The 8,726-nt window shown below is 43.9% G+C and overlaps 1 non-coding gene across 1 annotated transcript; it reads left to right on the top strand.

Annotated features, from left to right (window-relative positions):
* Positions 1–1,925: 1,925 nt before the first annotated feature.
* trnal-caa (transfer RNA leucine (anticodon CAA)) lies at positions 1,926–2,040 on the top strand. The gene is made up of 2 exons: positions 1,926–1,963; positions 1,995–2,040. It is a non-coding gene; the product is annotated as a tRNA-Leu (tRNA).
* Positions 2,041–8,726: the final 6,686 nt, after the last annotated feature.

Raw genomic sequence — 8,726 nt, 5'->3', positions numbered from 1 at the left:
GAGGATCTGTCCATGAAAATGTCACAATTATAATGAAAAATGCTGCAAATATTCAATTCATCAAGAGAGAAATCTGTGCTGGGAGAAATAGAGGTAACGTCTTTCCTCTCTTAGTTTTGTCATATGGCTGACCCTGCACTGGGTTGAATTGTGGGAAGGGCTTTTTTTCGCTCATTTCATATTATTCAATTTCATGCAAACATGCACAGGTCACTGAAGTCATCTAAACTTCCAGATGTTGTGATTAGGTTTGGGTTTACCTCAGGTTATGGAGGAAAAGCAGGAAAGCGGAGTTGACATTTATCAGATCAGCAGCGATCTCATTGAATAGCTGAGCAGACTCGATCGGGTGAATTGTAGCTTCCTGACGACAAATGGCAGTGAAACTCACTGCGTCACAAAGGGGAGACAATTGAATTGAAGTAGCGACTGTGATTATCTTTGCTGGTTGTTTATCTTGTGAATGTTCCCCTTACTGCTGATGTCCCTGCTAACAACACAACACAAAGGTGAGTAGCCTGACTGAGCAGTGACGGCTAAGGCACCTTTCCCCTCTTTAAGCGGCTGGAACATGGACCCTGATGTTCTCGGGGACAGGAACTGACATTGCAAGGATCGCAGACAGAGCTGCACTACCTTTGCGTTGTCACCATCAGGAAGAATAAAACTTGATTCTCTGACCGGGAATCGAACCCAGGTTGCAGTAGCGAAAGCGCTGAATCCTAACCACTAGACCACCAGGGATAGCGGCGGATATGTGTGCATCGTTTCTTAATGGCACAACTTCTGGCTTTTTTTTTCTTTCTACGACAGTTGTTTCTCCTGCAAAATGACTGAATCATCGTGTTTTTACAGCACACAAAGGGGCTCAACGACCCAGTTTTCAGCCTTGGCCCATAGCCTTGTGTGCTACGGGGCAATAGGCCGGCTGTTTGAGATGTTCACGTTCCCTTGGGGAAGTGGACCACATTTTCATGCTCAGAAGGTAACACACAGACACATTTCCCAGAAGGTGACAAAGGCCTCAGCAGGGACCAACGCCCAGAAAGTAGGATTTCACCCATTTGGGTTCTATAGTCCCATTTCACACTTCAAAACCAGAATCTGACTACAGCAAAGAAATAAAGCATTCGGCCGCTCCCCTCTCTGTGTTTGTCCCCCATTGTTTCCTTGTCAACCTGCAGTTTACAAAACCTCACCTCACCTGACTGCTCGCCTGCGGGGGAAATGACATTGGCATAATTTCAGACAATATTGAATGTCCTCTTTTAGATGATGGATGCCGCAGTTGTACAAACATTCTCATCTCCTCCAGTTTGAAGTAAACTCATGGCCGGTGGTTTACAAGAACATTGCTTTCAGTACTGCACTATAGAGCGAAGGCTGTGCCCTGTAAGGTAGGGCTTCATGCATTAGAAGCTGCAATGTAATAGATGGCAGGGTAGTCTGTGCATTATTAACCAAGACAATGCGACAACACCGTGATGGAGCCAAGGGGATCATGTACAGAAGGATGAGAGACACAATGCTGAATCAGGCAGTGACCAGGGTGATAGAGATATACGTCTTCCCTCACAGTCTGCTGATTAGGATTCAGTGCCGTCACTGCCATGGCGTGTTCATGGTTAAAATTTACAATAATAACTCTGAAATATTGACTGACCATTAGAAGTAGAATTTTGTCACAGGCCAGGCAGTATCGCTTCAATCTATATCCCAGTTCTACATCAGCAATGTCAGCTGCATTTGCCTGACGTTCAATTTGTTTCAGACAAGAACAAGGGGGAGGTTGGGAAAAGTGAAGGGCAACGGTGGTTTGTGAGAGGTGACTGTGGGCCTAATGGAGCCAGGCTCAGTGTGGGTGCTGAAGACTGGCTTTTCCTGTTTACTCTGGTATACAGATCACTCTGGAGCAGCAAAGGTGTGTCAGGATGGCCGAGTGGTCGAAGGCGCCAGACTCAAGGAATAGATTCCTTCCACTGTAAAGCTGGGTGTTCTGGTCTCCACCTGGAGGCGTGGGTTCGAATCCCACTTCTGACCATGACTACCCCTTTGTTTGCCGACCTTTGCAAACATCACTGAGCTTCACTGTCTCGATGGGTTCTATCTGTTCTTAAGCAAAATTTGCTCTGGTCAGTTTTGCAGCTTTGTATTAACATGATGCAGTTTTGGAGGAGAAGGAGACAGCTCAGCCCATGAAATCTGCTCTGCTATTAAATGAGCGGATAATCCTGAACTGCACTTTCTTGGATTTCCCGATAAACATTGATACACTTGCAGCTCAAAATCTTTCGAGCTGAGCCTTAAATGTACTTTGTGGCCCAGCTCTGACAATCCTCTTCTGTAAATGAATCCATTAATTCACAACCATCTGAGAGAATAAACTTCACCTCGACCCTGCCTTAAATGTGTGACCTCCATTCTGATATTAAACACCCCCTTCCCACACGGCCCCAGAAGGGAACGAACCTTTCTTCATCCAATCCGTTACATCGCCAATAACACCTGTATGTTTCAATAAAGAGCATTTTTGTAGTACTGTTTCTGAGCTAATGAAAGTGATGTATTTCAATGTTTCTTCCCATTTAATTCACCTCTGATGTGAAACTCTCACTAATTGAGATAGAGATTATCATTATCACTAAGGAGGCAGTGCTGGGCAAGGTAACGCGGCTAACAGTGGACATGGGGGTCTCTTGGCCCTGATTAACTGCATCCCAGGATACTAAAAGGGGTGATGGGGGACATAGCAAATGCACTATTAATTATTTACCAAAATTCACTGGACTCTGGGATGGATCCCGCAGATTGATAACAGCCAATGTGACGTCACTGTTTAAAAAAGGAAATAGGCAAAAAGCCGGTAACTTTGGTCCAGTTAGCTTAACTTCGGCACTGGGGAAAATGATTGAATCTATGCTCAAGGAAGAAATAGCATGACATCTGGATATAAATTTTCCCACTGGTGTTCATGAGTTCATGAAGGGCAGGTCTTGCTGAATTAATTTGGTGAAATTCTTTGAGGACATTACCTGCAATGTGGACAATGGGGGACCTGTGGATGTGGTGTATCTTGATTTCCAGAAGGCAAGTGACAAGGTGTCACATCAAAGGCTGCTACATCAGATAAAGTTGCACCATATTACAGGTAATGTATTGGCTTGGATAGAGGATTGGTTGACCAGTAGAAAACAAAGAGTAGGGGTAAATGGTGTTTTTCTCATTGGTGTTCAGTGGCTCGTGGCGTGCCTCAGGGATGAGTGCTGGGACCACAATTGTTTACAATTTACACAGATGATTTGGAATTGGGGACTAAGCGCGGTGTGTCGAAATTTGCAGATGGCACTAAGACGAGTAACGGGCAATGTGTGCAGAAGACACGAAACGTCTGCAGAGGAATAAAGATAGTCTAAGTGAGTGAGCGAAGGCATGGCGGATGGAGTTCAATGTTGATAAGTGTGAGGTCATCTACTTTCGTAGGAATAACGCAAAATGGACTATGTTTTAAATGATAAAAAATGCAGCACGCTGCTGTGCAGAGGGACTTTGGTGCCCTTGGGCATGAATCGCTAAAAGTAGGATTGCAGGTGCAGCAGGGAATTAAAAAGGCAAAGGGAATTTTGGTGAAAGGGAGAAACTGATCTGCAGCCAAAATGGTACAAAAGAAAAAGTCAGAAGCAGTGTCAGTGAGAAAAGATACAAGAGTCTGAAGTGCCCTTCCTGGTGGTGCAGTGGTTAGGATTTGGTGCTTTCACCGCCGCAGGCTGGGTTCCGTTTTCGGTCAGGGAATGGGAGTTCTATTCTGCTCGTTTATTGTGATGACTGATTTTCAGGAGCAGGAAAGAAGCTCTGGAGCTGGTAGATGGGCTGATTTGTCCAAGAAATTTTTCAAGTGAACAGAAGTCAATGAACTGCAGATGCTGAAAGTCTGAAAGAGAAACAGGAATTGACCGAGACGTTCAGCAGGCCTGGCAGCATCTGTGGAGCAGAAGAGAGGTAACCTTTCAGGTCCACAGATCGTTAATTGGAACTAGATTAGTTATGCATTTCAATCATGTCATCTTCGGCAAAGTTATCAGGTTTATCTGTCAAATCGGGGTATTTATCAAAATTTCTCTCTCTGAGTGGCTGACAATTGTTAATTGTTACAGTTCACAAAACAGCAACAAACAAAACCGCCAGTTGGGTTAGGCTCAGGTAACTGGAGTGGGAGCAGAGGAATAATAATGCATTGAGTTTAAACACAAGAAGCAAGCCATTTCAGCTTTCAGGAACAAGCAACTGGCACTATTTACAAGACGTTTGGACAAGATACTGTCAGTCTAAGCCATAGGCACCTGTAGGACTCAAACCACAGCTATGCTGATTGTCAGAAAGGCACATTAGCCAACTGAGCCACAGCACCACACAAGCTGCTTCAGCACCACACAAGCTGCTTCAGCTCCAATCCATATGTTCATGAACTTAAACACCCAAACACAGAAATGTTTTTTTCTATCTCACTGTTAATCAGTGAGAATTTAAGTCAAACACCATTTTTTTTTAAAGACAGATAGTTCAAAGCTGAACATTTCCAGTGAAAATGCACAGAAAGATACAGTCTCGTCTTACACTGCTTTAAAACCGATATTTTCACAATTTAAACTGGCGGGATAAAGCGGATGTGTTCATCCTCTCTGCACACATTAACCACGTTAATACACACAGACGAAACCCCGCAAGCTGCATTCAATCCTCTTCTCCCTGCTCAAAGAAAGATGAAAGTGTTTACAGAGAAGTTGCCAGGGTTGGAGCAGATGATCCGGAAGGAGAGGCTGAATAAAATCGGGCTCTTTCAACTGGAGTGTTGGAGGCTGAGGGGTGACCTTATCGAAGTTAATAAAATCATGAGGGGTAGTGATCAGGTCTTTTTCCCAGGGTAAGGGAGTCCAAACTTCAGGTTATAGGTTTACGGTTTGAGGGTAAAGATTTTAAAGGGACATAGGGTGTCATGTTTTGACACGCAGGATGGTGTGTGTATGGAATGAACTCACGCAGGAAATGGTGTAGGCTGGTATAAATACAACATATAAAAGACATCTGCATGGATACATGTACAGGAAGGGTCTAGTGGGATGTGGGCCAAATGTTGGCAATAAGGACGAGATAAATTTTGGAAATCTAGTCGGCATGGACGAGAATGACCAAAGATACTGTTTCTGTGCTGAATATCTCTTGGACTCAATAATTGCTTTAAGTTTAGAAATCGTTCACTCAAACATCCTCGAAAGATCACATTTTAAGTTGCTGTAGAGATTAATCTCGAGTTCTGACTTCTATCTTTCCCAGCAGCTCTCCTTCTTTCTGTCTGCCTCTGATAAATGTCATTTGATGAAAGTTCCAAATCACCTTTACAATTTGCTGGAGATGTCTGATTCCACCCCTTCTGCTCCTTCCTTCTTCCAGTGTTTGAGAGACAGCGACAAAGTGTATACCACCCCCTAGCACTGCCTGCCTGTGGCCAAATGGTTGAATGCATCTCCTGATGGCGAGAGCTCTGTCCCAGCAGAATGGTGACAGAATGAGAAGATGTTCATTGAAGCAATGAGGAAGAGATTTTTTTTTCAGCAACTTGTTCAGATATGTTATTACATACCTCTGGAGCAGATAAAACTTGAACTCTGTCTCCTACATCCGAGGTAGGGACACTGTCACTGCATGACTGACACCTCATTTATTGTTAAGTTGCCCGGCAATGGACAGCATCGTTGGTCTTCTGGTCTGCTTCTCACATCAGCTGGCTGTTAGAAATGAGAGAAGCTGCTGGCTTGAATCCTGCATCAGCCATTATTGCCTCTGATTTTTTTTAATGTTCGGGAGAGCCAGGGGGTGGTTCTTTATGAAATTGATTTCAGTCTATGTTCCCAAAATGTGTTTCCTGCAAATATATCATATGCATCCACTTCACTGATGAAGGTTTAGAATTAGTAATCATCGGAAATTACGTTTCATTGGATTGATTCATAAACTAGCGCAGTAACTGAATAAAATGATGGCAAGCCTTAATGGATAAATAGGTGACAGTGAAGCAGGCATCTGAGGATAAATTTGTTTCTTTTGCAAGTGAAATTTACCGTTTCCCAAAGTGGGGCCCATTGAAGTGAAGCAGTGACAGAGATTGCCTTTGCTGGTGCTCAACTCGTGTATCACATTTCCACCTTGGTCCCTGTAAACATCTCAACTCCACAAGAAGTCAGGTGCCCACTGTGGACCAGTGGCGTAATGGATAACACATCTGAAATCGGATCAGGTTGTAGGTTTGACTCCTGCCTGGCTCGAGCACAGTTGTTCTATTTTCAATACGAGTAAGGTGACACCTTCACCTGAAGTTGGAACGTACAGCAGGTGGTTTTGCAATCAGATTCCCAGAAGCTAAAGCATGAAATTGGAAGTTGCGCATGAGCAGTGTTGGCAACCTTTTTCAGCTCTCTGTTAGTTTCAATTCCGAGCTCACAACAACAGGTTTCATTGCCTGGAGAACTTGCTTGTGTTCCATGTAAATCTGCCTGTTGTCGGTGAAACATGTGTGGGGACAGAGAGTGAACGTGAAGCACCTGCAGTCAATGTCATCCTGAGGGGTGTGTCTGTGTATCTCCCTCTGTGGCTAAACACGAGGATGAGTTCCATAAGTCAGCTGTAACACAGTTTTACTGTCACAAAGCCTCAGTCCCGTTTGTAGATCACAGCATTAATCTCATTGATATTTGTCCCTGATACGTCAGAGGTACATGGGCCAAGTGCTGGAAACTGAGATTAGAATAGATAGATGCCTGATGACACGCACGGATACAATGGCCAGATAATCTCTTTCCACGTGATAAAAACTCGAAGACAGGGAGAAACTGACCTGTCACCAAAAGGATCAAAAATTGAAAGGGAAAAACTGTCGTTGAGAAATGATGCAAGCACCTTCAATGTATTCTCTGGTTGTCTAGTGGTTCGGATTTGGTGCTTTTGGAACCACAGCCCTGGTTTGAAATGTTGAGTAGAAGATCTTCCCTCCTAGCTTTTATTGATGACAGCTTTGCTGATTAATTGTACTTTTATTCATTAACTGACACCACTGCCTCGGCAGCATTAATTCAATCAACCACATTGCTGTGGGCCTGGAGTCACATGTAAGCCAGACCAGGTAAGGGTGGCAGTTTCCTTCCCAAAAGGACATTAGTGAACCAGATGAGTTCTTCCGACAATTGATTTTATGGATTGTATCGCCTCCCCAGTGAGGAGAAGGAAAGGGGCTGTGAGGTAACTAACTGTGTCCCAAACGATATTCAAGCTAACATGAAACAAAGAACTGCAGATGCTGGGAATTGACAGAAACAGGAATTGACAGAGAAACCCAGCAGGCCTGGCAGCATCTGTGGAGAGACACAGGGTTAACGTTTCAGATCCATTGAATGTACGTCAGAACCAAGTCAGTTATGCCCTTCTATATTATAATGCAGGGAAGTTACCACTTTTATTTGTCGAATCAGTATATTTATCAGAATATCGCATTAGTTTCCCGTCGTCAACTTTACAACTTTAACCGGTTGTAATGCTGCTTCCTTCACCCTCAGGTGGTAAAAGGCTCTGCTTAAATGGTTCTTTTTGCCTTTTCCTTTCAGTTAGTTAGCAGCGGTGTCGAATGGAGAATTGGCCCTTTCAGGCTCTACCTCAATATGTGTCTCTGTTTGTCTCTCTGTGTTTCTGGGTATTCACCTCACCCCCTTTTATTTTCTCCTACTCTCTGTCCGTCCGTATCCCTCATTTCCCATTGCTGCTCTTTGAAAAGTCTGAAAATCGGGGAGTGTTTGAGAGTGGAGCTGCTGAGAGGCTTCCTCACCACAAGCACCACTCCCACCCCGAGTGGAAAGCCTGGAACTGGGCTCACGTTCTCCAAATAGTGTTTCTGTCACTTAGGGACTGAGGCAAGGAGACATTTATTCCCTCAAAACATGATGAGTGTTTCGACTTTGAAATCGAATTCCTAATCCACCATAAAGAAACAAAATGCCACAATTATAAAATGACAGTGATGTTTTTACTGTTGGTGTAAAATGAATGAATGGTGACAGCAGAGAATGAGGGTGATCATTTCGTGGTGTCCGTCTCACTACCACAATATTCCGCAGTAAGTCTGTAGATTATTCTGCCTTACCTTGTTATTCCTACCAAACATCAGGATGAATTATTTGTTAGCAGGAAACCATTCCCTGGTGGGGAGAAAATAGGCGACAGGAATACCAGCACCGAATGTCAACTGTCTGCATTCAAGCAGAGGAACCATGCTCAGTTCTCTCCACCAACATGGGAACTAACGGCCCAGTGGTATTATCGCTGGACTGTTTATTCAGAAAGCCAGGTAGTGTCTGGAGACCTAGGTACAAATATCACCCTCAGAAGAGGATGGCATTTGAATTCAACAAATATCTGGAATTAAGAATGTAATGATGACCATAAATCCATCATCAGGGAAACCAAAACCCATTTGGTTCCCTTATGTCCTTTTCACATCTTTTATCCTTCCCTGATCGTGCCTACATCTGACTCCAGACCCACAGAAGTCATGGTGGGTAATTAGCAATGGCTGATTGGCTAATTGCCTGAGCCAGTGCCACCCTTATTCAATGAACGAATAAAGGGGCAAAAATAACTTTACGGTTTAGATGAACAGTATGGCATTTCAGAGAAGTTGAAATGAG

The sequence above is a fragment of the Stegostoma tigrinum genome, unplaced genomic scaffold (genome assembly GCF_030684315.1).
Source record: "Stegostoma tigrinum isolate sSteTig4 unplaced genomic scaffold, sSteTig4.hap1 scaffold_53, whole genome shotgun sequence".
NCBI lineage: Eukaryota > Metazoa > Chordata > Chondrichthyes > Orectolobiformes > Stegostomatidae > Stegostoma > Stegostoma tigrinum.
This window is presented reverse-complemented; position numbering and strand designations above follow the sequence as displayed.